General features: G+C 45.0%; 1 protein-coding gene across 2 annotated transcripts in view; it reads left to right on the forward strand.

Annotated features, from left to right (window-relative positions):
* The window catches only part of TEAD1 (TEA domain transcription factor 1), a 253,177-nt gene that overhangs the window by 22,283 nt on the left and 211,298 nt on the right, over window positions 1-19,596 (forward strand). The gene's annotated exons all lie outside the window — the stretch shown is intronic.

Here is a 19,596-nt window from a genome sequence, read left to right on the forward strand (position 1 = left end):
CCATTGATCAGCCATTGCCTGCACATTTTCTTGGACACCATGGTGGGCCACTTGCTGGATCATGTGTGCTTCCCTTTGTAGGAGACCAAACTGGCATCCATTCCCTTAGCACAGCAGCCAGCAAAGTGCAAGGTCAGCATCAAAGGTGCCACTAGACCCTTGTTATGTCTGGCAGCTGAACAATCCAGATGTCCAGATGTACCTGGACAACCAACCACTGACAATCCAGCATGGGCAATTAAGGGTCAGAGCACACTGTCCAGGGCCTGTAATGAAGTAGCCCTAAAGGGAGGAGGTGGGGGGAGACGAGACAGAAGCAGCAAATGTGTGGGTCTACTCTCATCATCTCACAAGAAAACTGACAGGGTTACACTTCTGGAACAAGTCAGACTTTATTAAACTGCATATAATGATGGGATCTGATAAAGGAAATTGCCAGCTCTGCCAGGTATGGTACGTTTTCCTAGAAGAGCTGCTCCCAAGGACCACTGGAACCTTCCCTAGTGCAGTATGTTTCCAGTAAGGTGGAGGCTGATATACAAAACTTCCTGGGGTGGGGTATTTCAGAAGGTAGGCTTGAACTGGAAAATGGATCAGGGTGGAGGGAACAGTAATGGCCATGCCATCAGGTGCCCTTGTTGAATTATCATCTGCAGTAGAGCAAAACAGAAATGTGTGCAGTGATGACAAGCAACATGGGTACTGGACTTGGCTATGTGTGCAGTGCCGTGGTAAGTATTGTTCCCATCCTGGGGAGGTGTTTGCCTAGAGAGCCCCCCATGGCATACACTGATGCCATCCAAGTGCCCAATTCAAATGACTGAGGAGCTGCTATTGTGTAGAGCCGTGCTCCTGCAATGAGTCACAAGGTAGCTTGGCTATCTGAGTCACAGAGTGGGTACCTGTTAAGGTTTTGCAGTGAAATGCTAATGGGGAGGACTTTGCTATCCCCTTTTTGTGTTATGTACTAAGTGCTCACCTAGTAGTGCTAACTACCTGCTCTGTGCTTTTCCTTCCACCAGAGTACAGTGCTATGTGCTTTAAGTCCACATGGAAGGGAGTTCTGGGACCGAGTCCCATGCCATGGCAAAAGTTTATCTAGGAAGGGGGGGACCAGCAATTTGGGTGGGGGCTTGGCCACAACTGGTAAGGGATGTGATGAGTCGTGGTTGAAGTTGCATCCTGTGCTCTGTTGGATCTTGTGGTAGGGCTGCGCAACTGAAGTTTGGGTTGTTGGATTTTTGCTATTTTTGATAGTGTAATTTTTTGCTACTGATTGGGGATGTTTCTGGGGTGGAGAGTAGCTTATGGATCAGACTAGTTTTAGCTACATCCATGGCCAACCCATTTCCATGCAGGTGCAGGGGCTTATATCACCATCCTGCTGCTAGTGGTAGGACCAATTTATTAGATATGGGTTGCTGTGCCAGCACAAATCTTACTTGTGCTGGTATTTCTGCGAGATATGCCAGCATGGTGCCTAGTTGACTCTGAATGCTTTCACTCCTTAGGATTGCACTCCTTAGGATTTGCAAATCCTGTTCCCATACTCAAGGCTGTTCCAGTAATTGCAGATGAACATGTATTCTTGTTTTCGTCATTCTGCTGATAAAACCTTATAGAAATGTTATAGGCAGATGCCAATATGTATAAAACACCAAATTGTTATTCTTCCTTCCTTTTGTGAGGCAAGACTTGGACAGTTTGGGCTGCTGTGCACATGGCATTTACACAGAGTGGCTTTATCATGCATTGAGCATGTATATTGAGCATCATGTGAACATGATGAAAGATTGCATTGCATGCACTTGAGGATCATAATCTGAAGCCATGCTAAATAATATAATTAGCTGTTAGTCTTATCCTCCAAAGCAGCAAATTCATATCTTCTATAAGCTAATAGAGTAAAATGTGGATTCTTCCATTATTTTTCAGTTCTCACAACAGATATGGTAATTTTTGGTTTTATGATGCAAGAGGTAGTCAACCTGTGGTCCTCCAGATGTTCATGGACTACAACTCCCATGAGCCCCTGCCAGCAAATGCTGCCAGGGGCTCATGGGAATTGTAGTCCAAGGACATCTGGAGAACCACAGGCTGACTATACCCGTTCTATGGCTTTATGAAAATTTTAGGCAAATTACTTTCTCCATTGCCCTTGGTGCTAAATAAGCTGTCTTGCACATGATCCAATCTTCTCATGCTGTTCTATGCATCATATGTCATTGTCCTCAGTAATGTTAACTAGACAGATTTTCATAGTTAAAAATGAAACTGATTTGTATGACATGATTTAACTTGACAAATGAAATTCATTGAACATGTCCAATACAATAGCATTTTTTCTGTGAATTTATTGGTGGCATATTTTCCTACTCCCTAACCTTTTATACTATATTGAGTACTTGTACTATATGCATGCTGAGGATCACTCTACGTGGGTCAACAGCCTGAAGAAACTGTCTTTTTTCTATAATAGACGTATAATGAGATACTATTTGCTAAGTGACATTATTTATCTAGATGCCATGAAAAGCTTCAGCTGTCCATTTCCATACATTAGCCCTCTATTAAAGGGTCTGGTCATTTTTTTCCCCAGGTTGTTGGCATCCCTGCCTACTGCACATACACATATTCCATCTCATGTTGCTGTAGGCTTTCTTCTGCTTAGTACATACTACATTAATTTACTCTGACCTCTACTGTCCTTAGAAGCAGATGTATTGAGTTAATTCACCATAATAATTTATAGAGTATTCAAGAATAGAATGAATGAATGCTTGCAGCCAGATTCTGTGAATGCATCTTAGAAGTTAAGTTTGCAGCCTTTGATTTTAAAAAGAGAGTAGCTCTGTTAGGCTCTAACAGCCCATCTCTATCATGTGTGATCAAACAAATGCTTATTTTTAAGTAAATCCAGTTAAACTTGGTTGACTTGCTTCCAAAAAGGCAATATAAGAGGTGTCAGAGAACAGGGTCTATCCTAACTAAATAAAGACAGTTGGGTGTATGCATTCTCTCTGAAGCATATAATTTGTGCAGCATCTAATTACCTATTCAAAATGTCCTTTTTAATTGACAACTAGATCTTGATTTATGAAGGTGCTTTTAAAAACCCATGAGTGTGAGGAGGAAAGAAAATCCACAGTAGTTACACAGACATGAAACAGTAAGCATACCTAATGAGTCATATTTAGACATGGTGAAGCTGCCATTGGGGAAGGGACTGCAGCTGCTAGAACCAGCAGGTGCAGTTGGGGGGTGTTAAATGGAAATCTGAGACAGGGATTGCTTGCTTTTTGACATAGATCTACTTTCTGTTTGTCCTCTTACATAAACTTAGTCCCACCCATGTCCTACCATTTGTAATTGGTGAAACAGAAATAATGTTGGTTTATCTGCTTCAGAGTCCTATGCATGTTCTGCTGATCACCAGACTTCAGATGTTTAGAACTTCTCACCAATGTCCTGCATATAACTATAGTTAAGTTTGATTCCCCAGGGCTAGGTTCTATATTAAAGCAAAGTCCACAAACACCCCAAATGATATCCATTTTGTAATAGCATTTGCCCCTTTATGAAGTAATCATATCCCGACTCTGTGTTCACAAGATGATGGACTAGTACTTTCAGGTCAGTTAATACAGATACCATGAAAGTATGAATTCTGGTGCTACTGTGTTTGTCCTTGTTAATGTTTCATTACACACAGCAGAATTAGGTGGTAAAACTTAGGCTGGAAACATTTCTAAGTGCTAGAGAGTTGTGGGGTGGTAGGCTATCAGATTTTAAAAGCCTCCCTCTTAAAAAAACACTCCTTGTAAATAGGTACTACCCTCTCCAGCCTTTTTTCCTAAATCCCTCTCCACATGATTACATTAAGAAGCAGCACAATCCAGTTTACTATCTGCTGTATGTGTAAGTCACACTTCTGTGAAAACTGAATACATTGGGAATCTAAGGAACCCAGAAGCATATAGCCATGCCCGTTGTTTGATTTGCATAGAAGCATCCACTTGTGCCAAGCAGAGAGAGACGTTGGAACTGCAGGTAGGATTCTTCTTTCCTGAGATTATCTTGCATTAAGAACTCTGATCTTTACAAGGGAATCTCTCTTGCCATAAGAATATCTCAAAACTAGAAGAGAGAGGTCACTCTGCCCTTTGCCTACAATTGCAGTGATCTAAATGAGGTAACCCCCTTCAAGGATCGCTGCCTTGTTGTGGCAAGGGGGCTTGCGTAGTTCAGTGAAGCTATGAGCTATGCCGTGCAGGGCCACCCAAGACGGACAGGTCATAGCTGAGAGCTCTGACAAAAGGTGATCCACTGGAGAAGGAAATGGCAAACCACTCCAGTATCTTTGCCATGAAAACTCTATGGACAGTTCCAATAGGCATAACGATATGACGCTGGAAGATGAGCCCCTCAGGTCGGAAGGTGTCCAATATGCTACTGGGGATGAGCAGACGGCTAGTACGAGTAGCGCCAGAATGAATGAAGCGGCTGGGCCAAAGCCGAAAGGACGCTCAGTTGTGGAAGTAACTGGTGGCGAAAAGACAGTCCGATGCTGTAAAGATTTTTATTCCATAGGAACCTGGAACGTCAGATCCATGAATCAAGGCAAGCTGGACGTGGTTAAACAAGAAATGAGAAGACTGAACATCGACATTTTAGGAATCAGTGAACTAAAATGGACAGGAATGGGTGAATTTAATTCAGATGACCATCAGGTATACTACTGTGGACAAGAGTCTCGCAGAAGAAATGGAGTAGCCTTCATAATCAATAAGAGAGTAGGAAAAGCAGTCTTGGGATACAATCCCCAAAATGACAGAATGATCTCAGTTCGAATCCAAGGCAAACCATTCAACATCACAGTGATCCAGGTCTACGCCCCAACCACTGCTACTGAAGAGGATGAAGTTGATCAGTTCTATGAAGCCCTACAGCACCTTCTAGAAGCAACGCCCAAAAATGATGTGCTTATCATCATGGGGGATTGGAATGCTAAAGTAGGAAGCCAAAAGATAACCGGGATAACAGGCAAGTTTGGCCTTGGAGTACAAAATGAAGCAGGGCACAGGCTGGTAGAATTTTGTCAAGAGAATACAATGGTCATAGCAAACACTCTTTTCCAGCAACCCAAGAGACGACTCTATACATGGACATCACCAGACGGTCAACACAGAAATCAGATTGACTATGTGCTCTGCAGCCAAAGATGGAAAAGTTCTATCCAGTCAATAAAAACAAGACCAGGAGCTGATTGTGGTTCAGATCATGAGCTTCTTGTTGCAAAATTTAGGCTTAAATTGAAGAAAGTAGGGAAAAGCACTAGGCCACTCAGGTATGAACTAAATCATATCCCCGACGAATACACAGTGGAGGTGACAAATAGATTTAAGGAATTAGATCTGATAGACAGAGTGCCTGAAGAACTATGGACAGAGGTTCGCAACATTGTACAAGAGGTAGCAACTAAAACCATCCCAAAGAAAAAGAAATGCAAGAAATCAAAATGGCTGTCTGAGGAAGCTTTACAAATAGCTAAGGAGAGAAGGGAAGTTAAAGGCAAGGGAGAAAGAGAAAGATACACCCAATTGAATGCAGAATTCCAGAGAAAAGCTAGAAGAGATAAGAATGCCTTCTTAAATGAACAGTGCAAACAAATAGAAGAAAACAATAGATTGGGGAGGACCAGAGATCTTTTCAAGAAAATTGGAGATATGAAGAGAACGTTTCATGCAAAGATGGGTATGATAAGGGACCAAAATGGTAGGGACCTCACAGAAGCAGAAGAGATCAAACAAAGGTGGCAAAATTATACAGAAGAACTATACAAGAGCAAGCTTAACATCCCTGATGACCACAATGGGGTAGTTACTGACCTGGAGCCAGACATCCTGGAATGTGAAGTCAAATGGGCCTTAGGAAGTCTGAGCAACAATAAAGCTAGTGGTAGTGACAGCATTCCAGTTGAACTATTCAAAATCTTAAAGGACGATGCAGTAAAAGTGCTACACTCAATATGCCAGCAAATTTGGAAAACTCAGCAATGGCCACAGGATTGGAAAAGGTCAGTTTACATTCCAATTCCAAAGAAGGGCAATGCCAAAGAATGTTCAAACTACCGCACCATCGCACTAATTTCTCATGCTAGCAAAGTTATGCTCAAAATCCTACAAGCTAGGCTCCAGCAATATGTGGACCGAGAACTTCCAGAAGTACAGGCAGGATTTCGAAGAGGCAGAGGAACTAGAGATCAAATTGCCAACATACGCTGGATCATGGAGAAAGCTAGGGAGTACCAGAAGAACGTCTACTTCTGCTTCATTGACTATGCTAAAGCCTTTGATTGTGTGGAGCACAACAAATTGTGGCAAGTTCTTAAAGAGATGGGAATACCAGAGCATCTTATTTGTCTCTTGAGAAATTTATATGCAGGTCAAGAAGCAACAGTGAGAACTGAACATGGAATCACTGACTGGTTCAAAATTGAGAAAGGAGTTCGGCAAGGCTGTATACTGTCGCCTTGCCTATTTAACTTGTATGCAGAGCACATCATGAGAAATGCGGGATTAGAGGAGTCACAAATTGGGATCAAGATTGCAGGGAGAAATATCAACAACCTCAGATATGCAGATGATACCACTCTAATGGCAGAAAGTGAAGAGGAACTAAAGAGCCTGTTGATGCGGGTGAAGGAGGAGAGTGCCAAAGTTGGCTTGAAACTCAACATCAAGAAAACAAAGATCATGGCATCCGGCCCTCTCAATTCCTGGCAAATAGAAGGGGAAGAAATGGAGATAGTGACAGATTTTATTTTCCTGGGCTCCAAGATCACTGCAGATGGGGACTGCAGCAAAGAAATTAAAAGACGCTTGCTCCTGGGGAGGAAAGCTATGGCAAATCTAGACAGCATCCTAAAAAGCAGAGACATCACCCTGCCAACAAAAGTGCGTTTAGTCAAGGCTATGGTCTTCCCAGTTGCAATGTATGGCTGCGAAAGTTGGACCATAAGGAAGGCCGAGCGTCAAAGAATTGAGGCTTTTGAACTCTGGTGCTGGAGAAGACTCTTGCGAGTCCCTTGGACTGCAAGGCGAACAAACCAGTCAGTCCTAGAGGAGATCAGCCCTGACTGCTCTTTAGAAGGCCAGATCCTGAAGATGAAACTCAAATATTTTGGCCACCTCATGAGAAGGAAGGACTCCCTGGAGAAGAGCCTAATGCTGGGAGAGATCGAGGGCAAAAGAAGAAGGGGACGACAGAGAATGAGGTGGATGGATGGAGTCACTGAAGCAGTCGGTACAAACTTAAATGGACTCCGGGGAATGGTAGAGGACAGGAAGGCCTGGAGGATCATTGTCCATGGGGTCACGATGGGTCGGACACGACTTCGCACATAACAACAACAATAACAAAATGAGGTAATATCTTTCTAAATAGATCTAAATGGCAATAGTGTCTAGGCCATATACAATCTGCATACTGTTCAATTTATCAAGCATTCTTAATATTTTAAAACTGATATATTCATATGGAGAACGGAGTAAAATGAGAAAGGAACAGGACTACGTTAATACTGACTAATACTATCCTATACACATGCTAAGTCCACTTTCCCTCTCCTGGAGTCTCTTTGTTGGAGACAAATCCAAAACTTCTGGGGTGTCCTTTCATGCTTCTGTGGGGAAAACAGATTATGAATTCCCTTTCTTAATTTATGTATTGGCAGTCCAGAAGGAAGATGCATACGTCCTTGCATAACCCCGGCCAACGTACCAAATGCTGTTTTCATATGTTTGTGGGCTTGCAACTGTGAGTAAATAATGGCAGTAACCACAAATATGGAGCTTGATATCATCATCAGTACCAATAATTTTGTAACACTCTCTTTCCACTGTCATATTCTGTGTAACTTGTGATTTCTCAGAAAGTCTGAAAGTTTTAGAGTTCTAGTCACTTGGTAAACCCTGCTTGAATTGTGCCCATACATTGAATTCTGAAGCAGTACTTGCAAAACCTTGTTTAAAAATGTGTTAATTCAAGATGTATTATAATACTTCATATGTCACACAGTCGGCACCATGCAACTTACATAAATGAGTCCACATGTGTGCTGGATGCTGTGTGGTGGTCATCTCCAATGTACAGAAATTGTGCACAGAGTTGCCTTGACTCAGCCACTCCCCCAATACAGCAATATGTATAATACCTGTCAATGAGGGCAGAGCCACAGTGGTCTTTATTCTGATAGGAGAGTGGCAAATTTCACCTTACTGTACAGTACTTTTTGTCTATGCATTGTTCTAAGGCATCAGCCTTATTTTCCCTTGTGTTTATGTGGCTACCTGAACTGTGTAGCTGTGTGGGTACTCTAGGCCAGTTTTTGATGTTCCCTCCCATGGATAGAAAATGGGAGATTCTTGGGCTCTATGCCCTGTGTCAAACTAGGAGTGCCTGCGGGTGGATGCTTTATGTCAGGAACACTTTTTTTGCACCTTTAAAAATAGCTTGTGCATACAACAGCTGTACGACTTTGCTCAACTTGAAATAGTAATCTTAAACAGAGATATTACCAAGCCCTCAATGAAAGTAATTGGCAGAAACTATTATTATCCATGTGTTACTCCCTTGTAGGGTGTAAAGAACTTTACAGCCCTTATGGAATTTGTTCGCTCTTTAACCCTGCCAGGGCTGGTCTTTCATACTTATAATTTTTGGAGCATGTATGCCTGTGCAGTATTCTTATAGCTGTCTTATTCATCCTCACGCAACATGTTGATGGAGGCAGTTATTCCCATTGGCAGAGAGGGAGGGAGAAACTGGGGTTGACTTGTGCAAAGACACCTTGAGAGTTTCTAGCTGGGCAAGGATTTAAATATCAGCTTTAATTACATTCTCTAAGGGCAGTACATTGTCTAAGCCTTTATAGTAGAGCTTTTGGAACAGTTTTGATTTCCATTGAAGATGGAAAAAAGTTCTGCTTTCATCATAACATAACAATTTCCAGTTCATAGAACATATTTCCCCCTGCTTAATTTTATGCTTACAGTAACATCCACAATTTCAATTAATTTACTCCATACTCACCCTGCCCTGTTTGAACATGTACAGTAAGATTTTGAATAAAAGGAAAATACATAATTGGAGAATAGGTTTTCAATGACATCCTGCAGAACCCCACTCAAGGGGACCTTTTCATTTCTGTGTCTGTTGTGGACCTTGCTTTGTATTGAAACCACAAAAACTTGGTGTGTGTGTGTTTTGCAAATGATCCCAAGTCTTGGCATATTACAGAGGGTTAAATTAGTTCAGCTCCTCCCTTGGGTAAGCACATATTTCTAAAAAGAGAAGGAGAAATCCCTCATTGTAGCTCCAATTCACTATTTGTATGAAAGGCAATTTTCGTTTTCTAGTAACAACATTTCCATGATGCTTTTATAGAAAGGTCAGTGGTATATAATTATGTGGTAGACTAGTGGCAGGTGCTGTGTCGGGCAATTGCTGCCCTTCATGCTAAATGTAATAATTAAGCTAAGGGGCTACTTTTAACAATATAGGAGAATATAATACTTTGGGGGGGAAATTAATGTCGCACTTGTCATAACACCTAATTTAGTAATATGCATTAAGGGTAAACCAGTGTTTTAATTTTTCATTGAAATGTTTATGCTGTGAAATGTTTTCGCTGTGGCTGTTCAAAGAAAACACATTCTGCTGCAGTGCTTTTACATTTTTGTGAATGCAATATTTTTACTTACTTTTTTTTTTAAAGCAGAGCTTTGATATCTTTTTGCCTGACCCATATCGGAAAGTAGCCACCACCTTACCTCTAAAGTAAAGAAACATTTAACAGTTAACATTAAAGGGAAGAGCTTTTTTACTCACCATTACAGGAAGGTTTTTTTTTTTTGAGGAAAAAGTATGATTCAAAAACACTTAAGATTATTTCCTTTTATTGGGTTTATAAAGGCATCCCTGTATGACTTCAAAAAAAACAAACCCTTCTTGAATTGAAGTTTTTATTTCTTTCTGGATACTGTAATCACATCAACTTTATTTTTTGCAGTTTTACGATACAGCATTACATCTAACAAGAATTCTGTATGAAAAGTTTAAAATAAGTCTTTGGCTTATATTATTTATGGGATTGTTTCCAGAGGTTTGGAAAACTTTTGTATTAGCATCTGTGTTTTTTGTGTATTTTCCTGATAGCGTGATTGTATAAGATATTGATCTGTTTTGCTTAAGTGTATTTCAATATAAAATCAGCTTTAAAAAACCTTGCCACATACAGTACTAAGAACAGCACATAAAATTAACAATGTCATTATATATCATGTTTGAGGACTTAACCATCTGCTTACGTATGTTGCATGCCCTCATACAAAATTTTGCAATGTGCTATTTCTGAAGAGAGATCAGGGAGAAACCACAATATGTAGAACTGCTCTGATCTTTCCGGGGAGTTTGCTAGCACTGGCACAAGATACTGTGAGTGACTGTCATCATAGCAGGAGCAGTGCAATAACCCATACTCTACAGTCTCAGTCTTTCCTGTTTGGCTGGAACATGCCCATTGTGAAGAAGGAATATGAAGATATCTGCTTTCCAAAAAGCCTGAGGGCAGGACATTGAAATGTGCCAGAGTGAATATTCTTTAATATATAACAACTTCTAATGCTGCTAGTCGGCTGGCTGGAAAGGGTTTTTTGTAAGATATTATACAGTGGTATGCCACTGCAGCCAGGCCCTGGCAGACTGAAGGGCCAAATTCCAAATCTGTGGCATAAGTATTCCTTTAGGTTTTTGAAAACCTAGCTGTAACAAGCCTGAAGGAGAGAAACCGTACCTTTGCAATTTTTCTTGCAGTTCATCCGAATTGAATAAAGGTTGTCTCGAAGAATAACAGGGGAATGTCTCTGGGGATAACAGTTTAATTTTAACCAATAAGAGGTTATTTGACCCCTCATTAATGTCTCAAGAGAGGCCATCCCCGTCTTTAGTCTGAGGAGAATATTTGGTGTACGTCAAGAGATTCCAAATATTGACCGAAGAAACTTGTGTTGCACTGCTTCAAGGGAGTGAAGCTTTTTGTAAAAACAGAGCTGGGATCCATACATTAGTTGGCCAGTCACTTTTACCTAGAAAAGCTTAATTGCTGCAGTGATATAGGAAGCCTCTTTTCTGCAAAAAGAAACTCAGGGCATTTCTGCACATCAGTAAGAATAGCGTTACGCAAGAGAGAAGAGCGGTCGGCCAAGCAGAGAGCCTGGTTGGAGGTGCAGGAAGCCAGTGGTGATGGCCGGGCTCCTGGCAAGATGGGAAGCAGCGAAGTGCCCAGCAAGAGGTGCGCAGAACTGGCTTTGCCCCCACCACCTCCCAGGCAGCATCTTCCGTTTCCACAAGGTGTTGCAAACCCACCTCCACCACATTCCAGCCTGGCCTCGTCCCCCTGCGCTGCTGATTGTCCCTCTGTCACCTCCAAAGGTGCAGCGGCGGCTCAATAACCCTTTCCTGGCTGAAGGACCCAGGGAAAGGGAGAGAGATGCTTCCTGATGGAGTTTTTCTTTTTCTTTTACTGGTTGTTGTCCAAGGATTCGGTAGGGCTCTCTCAGAGGGGCTTGGCTGGCCCTCATGGGCCGATCAAATGGACTTTCACAGTTGGAGAGGGCATCAGATTGTGGGGTCGGCAGCGTTTGAACATGCATAAAGGTAAAGGTAAAGGTATCCCCTGTGCATGCACCGAGTCATGTCTGACCCTTGGGGTGACGCCCTCTAGCGTTTTCATGGCAGACTCAATACGGGGTGGTTTGCCAGTGCCTTCCCCAGTCATGACCGTTTACCCCCCAGCAGCAAGCTGGGTACTCATTTTACCGACCTCGGAAGGATGGAAGGCTGAGTCAACCTTGAGCCGGCTGCTGGGATCGAACTCCCAACCTCACGGGCAAAGCTTTCAGGCGGCTGTCTTACCACTCTGCGCCACAAGAGGCTCTTTGAACATGCATAGTGCTTCTTAAACACCAACCTTCATGGAATCATGAGTCTTGATACTTTTTAAAATTAGTCTTGTTTCCAATTTTTTTTTTGCAGGGGGGACTTTAGAGAGGCATGTTTTATGTTACAACTTTGGGGAAGAATTATTTCTGGCATTGCTGGCACGCTTGTCTGCCTATTCATTGTTCCAGGATGTCAGCCATTTTTTAAAAGACATTCCCATCCCCAGGAACAAGGGAGAGGGAGGCAGGTGCCTTTAGCGTGTTTGAGCCTTCATACCTTCCCTCTGCTGGTTGCCTGCTCATTGCTCTCCCTTAGCTAGCGCTAAATAGGTTGGGGAATCCACCTTATGTGGTTCCCCAACTAGTGCTTTAAAATGGAGGATGTAGCCAGATGATTACTGCCCAGATGGTGGATGTTGGCGACGTCATATGGATAGGCCAGAATATAATGACTACGTAAGGTAAGCATTTCACTACGTTTAATGGGTGCAGAAATCCCCTCAGAAAGGCTGAGGTAGTACTGAGGGCATTCTCAGCCCGTATGTGTTGCGTAAGCTTCCCATTACCCTGTCTACTGAAAGACGACACCCAAGTATTTAACGAATTTAACCAATATTATGGCCCTCAATCTGCCATCTATGACTTTCATACCTTATGGTAAATATGAAGATTTTATATTTTTGGTAATGTATTGTTTTTTTTTGGGCAGTATATGGTAAAGGCTTGGAGTGCTCTCCTAAGATAGACTTGATGAAGGCTAGTATTTGGTAAAATGTGATGAAAAAAACTTGGCATGAATTGTAATAATTGCTGTAATTTTGATTTTGACTTGTAGGGTTCAGGACTAAACAGAAGGCTGGAATTGATTCAGAGTGAGCTTGTTCTTTGTGATGTTTTTAGTAAATTCCTGGAAACAGCTCTAAATTCTCTGAAATTCAGGAAACAGGGCTCATTCCAGATGCTTTGATACAAACCCAACTCTTTCCCCTCCAAACTTAATTTCCAGGATGGGGCATACAAGGCAATACTGTCCCTGAGTCCTTGACAAGGGCCCCAAAAGTCTTTCCAATAGGAAGTACTTGATATATATTCTAGAAAAGTAAGTTGTCATGACTTAATTTAGTAAAGAACTTTATATTGATAAAACTTTCAGGCCTAAAGAAGACTTAGATAACACACTCTCCTCTCTCCCATTACTGCTGCTGGAAGGTGCTGTTTGTAAATGGGTGCAGCTTGGAATGTCTTGGGTTTATTTACAAGTTGTGCCAAAATTGAAAGAGAATTTGGCTTAGATTGTAAAAAAAAAAGATCATCTTTATTTCCAAGCTGTATGTATTTTTCCAAAAAATTGTACAATTTGCTAAACAAATACTTGTTTGTAATACACACATTTGCACTTCTGGCTCTGTAGCCCTTTATTTTCTTCCACTGAAATGATTCAATGAAGGGTGAATTATGATGATGAGTGAATTTTAGTAGTATTTGAGATCAGGAAATACGTTGGAGCTACTTAAGGTGAAGTCAGAATCAGTACAGCTGCATACAGCTATAGGGCTTGATAAATGTAATTTAAAAAATCCAGGAATTAAAAAGGTGAGACATCACAGCAGTGGGGCTAAATGGGGACCTCAGATGAATTCAAGGTTTAATGTCATAGTCCCATTGTATACGGCACTGGTCAGACCACACCTGGAGTACTGTGTGCAGTTCTGGAGGCCTCACTTCAAGAAGGATGGAGATAAAATTGAAAGGGTACAGAGGAGGGCGACGAAGATGATCTGGGGCCAAGGGACCAAGCCCTATGAGGAATGTTCAGCCTGGAGAAAAGGAGGTTGAGAGGGGACATGATAGCCCTCTTTAAGTATTCGAAAGGTTGTTACTTGAAGGAGGGCAGGATGCTGTTTCTCCCTCTGAGACAGGAGGACAGCTTGATGGGTGTTTCCCAGCTCTCTTTGAGGGAGGCAGGTAATTTAAATATTCTGTCTTCCTGTGGGAAACGCCCCTCTCAGCCAGTCTTCTTCCTGCCTCGTTAGAGGGAGCAGCTAGAGTCTAGGCGTCTCTACGCTTTCTGAAGAAGATTCCCTATTTGTTCCTCCCGATTCCTTCCACTTGCCTCCCTCCCTCCACTTTCCTTATTCCTCCCGGCTAGTGATCTTTTTGGCTTTATACCCCCTCGGCTGCGCCGTATCGGGCAGCAGGGGAAGGCCGGCAACAGCCGCGTGCTCAGCGGCGGCCATCTTGTTTTTTTCGGCGGGAAATGGCAGCGGAGCGGAGAGACGGCGGCTTTTTCTCGGAGGAGGACACCGAGCCGCGGATCGGGAGTGCCGGGGTCGGATTGATGTCGGAGGCAGTCGGAACGACTGCGCCCAACCCCGCAACAGCTGCAACGGCCACGGCAGAGCAAGGACAATGCTCAAAAGCCGCGAGGGCCGCTAAGCAGTCTAAACGCCCCCCCCAAGCCGACTGACACAGCGGCTACAGGCGAAGGGCAGGCAGGATCCAGGCGCAGGCCACAGGAGGAGAGAGCCAGAAGGGCTCTCAGCCGGGCAGAAGAACACCGCAGAGCGCCTGGAGGAGGGTAATGTAGAGGCCACTCAAGGCCAATTTAATTTACCTTTGGATTTTGTAAGACTCATGCAGAGCACTGTACAAGCTGAAATTGCGAAGGTGTGCCAGTAGCTTCTACCCCAGGGTTCCAGAACCTCCATGTCTCGTTCCCGCTCGTCCTCCCCAGACTCCAGAGCTTACAGAAAGAGCTATTCCCACAGGAGGTCTCCTCAGACCTCTGGCTCCAGGCCTCGCTGGCCTACCAAGGCAGCCCGAAAGAGACCACACTGTACCCAACAGAGATCTCATTCTTCAGAGAAGGAGATGGATGCCAGAGAACGAGAGGAGGGCGATTTGGGATTTATTACAGATGAGGAGGAGGTAGAACCTATCCAGGTACCTCAACAGACTGAGAGGTTTTTCAATGTGGAAGACTTTCAGTTTCTGCTTAATAAATCCATTTCTATCCTGGAATTGAAGCAATCTGGCTCAGAGGAACCCCCTTGTAAATAGGCCAGGAAGTTTTATGGCCCTAAGGGTAGTGGAGAATTTTTTCCCAAACCTGAAACTAATTTAAAGAACTCGGGCTGAATGGGAAAAGCCGTTGGTCACTAAGCAGTTCCTCTCATTTATTCGTAAGATGTATGCCTTACCAGACTATGCAGAATCTTTCTTACAGGTGCCAGTTATTGATGGTCCAGTTGCAGCACTCCAGACATCGGGCTTGGTGTCTGAGGATGGAGAGGGCTACCTGAAAGATGTAATGGACAGAAAGGCAGAGTCTGTGCTACGTAAGGCACATGAAGCCATGGCAATGTCTATTTGGGCGGCCACGACCGCCTCAGTGGTGGCCAGGGCTTCCATGGCGTGGTCTAAAAAGTTGCTTTTCCTCATCCCTGATACTGAGGGAAGACTTCAGGAGGGGACCAACAGAATATTGAAAGCTTCTGCGTACAATGCAGATGCATCTCTTGACATAGTAGTGTTTGCAGCACGTGCAATGGCTTCTGCGTCAGTGGCCAGGAGATTGCTGTGGCTCAAGGCTTGGCAGGCTGACCCACACTCTAAGACCACTGTGATGGCTTACCCGTTCCAAGGGAACAAGCTAATTGGGGATTCCTTGGACAGGGTCCTTATTGAAACTAGGGACAAGAAGAAGGCCTTCCCGCGGCGCATCCGCAGAAATGGCAAGCCCTTTCCCTCAGCCTTCCGGAACCAGGGTTCAGGCCCCAGATATCGGCCGGAAGGCAGGAGAGGTTCCTGGGGTCAGTCCAGACAATCCTCCCGCAGGGGGGGATTCAATGCCAGGTTCAGTCGGTTCAGAAACAGAGCTGACCGTTCAGAGGGAGACAACAAGAACTCTCAGGCGTGACTTACCGTCCCTTCCGGTGGGGGGGAGACTACTTGCCTTTCACGAACAGTGGCTGGATCCTCGGATAGACTCCTGGGCTCAGGAGTTGGTCCGGAGGGGCTACAGAATAGAGCTGGGTCGAAGCCCGCCAGATCATTTCTTCCCTTCTCCGGTCTCCCACATCCCAGAAAAGAGGGCTCGCATGCTAAAGGCAATCAAGCATCTTGTAACAATAAGAGCAATAGAACCAGTACCGGAATCGGAAAGGGGTCAGGGAGTTTACTCTCTCCTGTTCACGGTTCCAAAGAAAAATGGGGACTGGAGAGCCATTCTAAACCTCCGTTTCCTGAACACTTTCATTCCTCTCAGGAAATTCAGGATGGAGACCTTAAGGGCCATAACAGAGGCCATTCAGCAGGGGGAGTTACTCACGTCCCTAGATCTTCAGGAGGCATATCTACACGTGCCCATCGCAGTAGAACACAGGCGTTATCTGCGTTTCTGCGCAGAGGGGCGGCAATATCAATATCGGGCCCTCCACTTCGGGCTTTCACCAAATTAGTGGTAAATCTGGTGGCCATCTTGAGACAGAAGGGCATCCATATTCACCCATATTTAGACGACCTCCTGATCCGCGCCCCCACACTCAGGTTGGCGGAAGAGTTCACCAAGAGGTCCATAGAGGTACTGGAGCAGTTCGGGTTCCTAGTGAATCGGGAAAAGAGGTCCTTGGTACCCACACAGCACCTAGAGCACTTGGGGGTGGTGATAGACACAGTCAGGTGTGCCCTGTTTCTTCCCCAGGCCAAAGTGTTGAAAACCATTCAGCTGGTCTCTCAGGGCAAAACTGTCTTCACTGCTCCAGTTGGCCAGTGTACTGGGAAGGTTAGTCGCGAATGCGAAAGCAGTGCAGTGGGGGCGGGCAAGAGCCAGACCTCTGCAGAAAGCACTATGGCCTTTTCAGAACAGCATTGCCAAGAAGAAAGACCTGTTAGTAGCATTGGACCTGCACACCAAGGGCTGCTTGGTGTGATGGACAGTCAGATCGAATCTGGTCAAAGGGAAGCCGCTCCTATTCAGTCAGTTCCAGCAGGTGTACACGGATGCAAGTCTCTCCGGCTGGGGAGCGACGCTGAACGATTCACCCACTCAGGGACTTCGGTCACCTTCCGAGAACAAGCAGCAGATCAACCTGTTGGAGTTGAGAGTGATAGTTCTAGACCTACAGTTTTTCCAGCAGGAACTAGAAGGGAAGCATGTTCTAGTCAGGACGGACAATGTGACCGCCAAAGCTTATGTGAACCACCAGGGCGGTTCCAGGCCTGGAAAGTTACAAAAGGATGTTGAAAGGCTGATGTTGTGGTCAGAACAGCATCTGGCATCTCTGCAAGCAGAACATATTCAAGGGACTCTGAACACTCAAGCAAACTGGCTCAGTCGGCAGCGAGTAGTAGAAGCGGAATGGTCTCTAAGCAGAGAAGCGTTCCACCTCATCACAGTCCACTTCGGTCGTCCCGTAATGGATTTGTTTGCTTCCAGCCAGAATCACCAGGTGGACCGGTTCTGCAGCTGGTATTACCATCCGAAGGCGGAGATAACAGACGCGCTGACGGTGGCCTGGCCAAACGGGCTCATGTACGCGTTTCCACCAACTCCGATGTTACCAAAGCTTCTCAGACGAATTCAGTTCCTGCGGGCAAAGGTGGCTCATGGCTCCGTGGTGGCCCAGGCAATGGTGGTTTTCAGCGATAGTGCAGATGTCAGTGGGGCCGCACCTCACACTTCCAGTGACGGAGGACCTGCTGTCTCAGGGTCCTCTTCGACACCCTCGCCCAGGATGGTGGAATTTGACCGCCTGGCTACTGAGAGGGCGGCCCTGAGAAGGAAGCGATACAGCTTAGCTGTTACAGACACTATTATGGCTTCCAGACGGGCCTCCACCGTTAGAATCTTTAACTGTTCCTGGAAGGCTTTCGTGAGGTGGTGCCGGAGGAAGGCCATGTCAGCCTCCTCTCCTAAGATTAGCAGCATCCTGGAGTTTTTGCAGGATGGTCTCAAGTCAGGTTTGCGTTCAGGAACACTGCGCAGGCAGGTAGCTGCATTGTCTACAGTGCTAGGTTTGCAAGGGGGGCTTTCGCTGTCCAAGCATCCACATATTGTCAGGTTTTTAAAAGAGGCTGCTAAACTAGAGCCGCCACCTAAAAACCTTTTTCCCATCTGGAACTTGGGGTTAGTACTCATGGCATTGACCAGGGAGCCATTTGAGCCGATTAGGTCTGTGTCCCTTTCCACGCTTAGTCTGAAAATGATTTTTCTCGTGGCTATCACGTCCGCTAGGAGAGTGTCCGAATTGAGGGCACTGTCCATAGACAAGAATCTCTGTACTTTCCGGGACTCCAAGGTGGTGCTGCGGGTGAATCCCTTATTCAGGCCCAAGGTGGAGTCTAGGTTTCACCTTTTGCAGGAAATCAGTTTGCCCGCATTTTTTCCTCATCCTAGCTCGGATCAGGAGCGGGTCTGGCATAAGCTGGACGTCAAGAGAGCCCTTAAGGTTTACATTGCTAGGACTAGTGACTTCAGACAGTCCGAGGCCTTGTTCATAGGGGTCTCGGGACAAGAGGGGGCAGTCCTTAACCAAGGCTGCCATCAGCAGGACAGTGCGGGCATGCATAGTAGAGGCCTACAGGGCCGCGGGTAAGACGGTGCCTGAGGGCATCACTGCTCATTCTCTGTGGAATGCTGCCGCCTCAGCAGCCTTTGCCAAGCGAGCTTCAGTGGAGGAGGTATGCAAGGCCGCTACCTGGGCCACGCCCTCCAAGTTTGTCAAGCATTATAAGATTCAGCAAGGGGAGATGGAACAGGCTGCCTTCGGGCGTAGAGTTCTGTCTCACGTGATGGACCTAGTATAACAGACCTGCCCTGGGTTTGGGACTGCTCTTTAAGGTCCCATCAAACTGTCCTCCTGACCCAGAGGGAGAACGACCCCTGATTACTGACCGAGAGGGGTCCTTCTCCTCAGGGGTCAGGAGGACAGCTTGTCCTGCCCAGTAGGGAGGTCCATCACAACTGGTTTTATTTCAGGAGTGTTCTGTTGAGTTCTCCACTCTGGAGGTTAAGGTTTACAAAAAAAAATGGAATAAGAGCATTTGAAAATAGACGCCTGATAGGTAGATTGTTGACATGGGTTTGTTCTGTGTCTAGTCTTCCTTGCCCTCCTTCCTCGGTGTAGTGTCTGTGTCTGGTGTTAACAAGCTTACGTTATAGCAGTGATGGCACAGGACATGAAGGACTCTTCGGAGATACCGACTGGCTGAGAGGGGCGTTTCCCACAGGAAGACGGAATATTTAAATTACCTGCCTCCCTCAAAGAGAGCTGGGAAACACCCATCAAGCTGTCCTCCTGACCCCTGAGGAGAAGGACCCCTCTTGGTGAGTAATCAGGGGTCGTTCCGTTGGCTGCACAGGAAAGGACATGCAGTAATGGGTTTAAACTACAAGTACAACGATATAGGCTAGATATCAGGAAAAAATTTTCACAGAGTAGTTCAGCAGTGGAATCGGCAGCCTAAGGAGGTGGTGAGCTCCCCCTCACTGGCAGTCTTCAAGCAAAGGTTGGATACACACTTTTCTTGGATGCTTTTGGATGCTTAGGGCTGATCCTGTGTATAGCAGGGGGTTGGACTAGATGGCCTGTAT

Source organism: Paroedura picta, chromosome 2, assembly GCF_049243985.1.
Source record: "Paroedura picta isolate Pp20150507F chromosome 2, Ppicta_v3.0, whole genome shotgun sequence".
NCBI lineage: Eukaryota > Metazoa > Chordata > Lepidosauria > Squamata > Gekkonidae > Paroedura > Paroedura picta.